Raw genomic sequence first — 1,114 nt, forward strand, 5'->3', positions numbered from 1 at the left:
GTAAATGGGGTTACTTTCTTGATTTCTTTTTAAGATTGTTCACTGTTGGAATACAGAAATGTTACTGATTTTTGCGTGTTGATTTTGTATCCTGCAGCTGAATTTATCAGTTTGAATAGTTTTTTGATGGAGTCTTTTGGTTTTTCTGAATATAAGATCATACCATCTGCAAACAAGGATAATTTGACTTCTTCTTTTCCAATGTGGGTACCCTGTGTTTCTTTCTCTCGTCTGACTACTCTAGCTAGGACTTCCCGTACTATGTTTAATAACAGTGATAAAAGTGGGCATCCTTGTCATATTCCAGAACTTAGAGGAAAGGCTTTCAGTTTTCCCCATTCAGTATGATACTAGCTGTAGGTCTGTCATATATGGCTTTTATTATATTGAGGTATATTCCTCCTGTACCCAGTTTTTTGTTTTTTTGTTTTGTTTTGTTTTGTTTTTGAGATGGAGTCTCACTCTTTCGCCCAGGCTAGAGTCAGTGGTGCAATCTCGGCTCGCTGCAAGCTCCACCTCCCGGGTTCACGCCATTCTCCTGCCTCAGCCTCCTGAGTAGCTGGGACTACAGGCACCTGCCACCACGCCCAGCTAATTTTTTGTATTTTTAGCAGAGATGGGGTTCCACTGTGTTAGCCAGGATGGTCTCAATCTCCCGACCCCGTGATCCACCCACCTCAGCCTTCCAAAGTGCTGGGATTACAGGCGTGAGCCACCTCACCCGGCCCCTATACCCAGTTTTTTGTTGTTGTTTTTTGTTTTGTTTTGTTTCGTTTTGTTTTGTTTTTTGAGATGGAGTCTGGCTCTGTTGCCCAGGCTGGAGTGCAATGGCGCAATCTCGGCTTACTGCAACCTCCGCCTCCCAGGTTCAAACAATTCTCCCACCTCAGCCTCCCAAGTAGTTGGGATTACAGATACCACCACCACGCCTAGCCATTTTTTTTTTTTTTTTGTATTTTTAGTACAGACAGGGTTTCACCATGCTGGCCAGGCCGGTCTCGAACTCCTAACCTCGCGATCCACCTGCCTGGGCCTCCCAAAGTGCTGGGATTACAGGCGTGAGACACCGTGCCCAGCCCCCATACCCAGTTTTTTGTTTTTTTTTTTTTTTTTT

The sequence above is a fragment of the Theropithecus gelada genome, chromosome 10 (assembly GCF_003255815.1).
Source record: "Theropithecus gelada isolate Dixy chromosome 10, Tgel_1.0, whole genome shotgun sequence".
Classification (NCBI taxonomy): domain Eukaryota; kingdom Metazoa; phylum Chordata; class Mammalia; order Primates; family Cercopithecidae; genus Theropithecus; species Theropithecus gelada.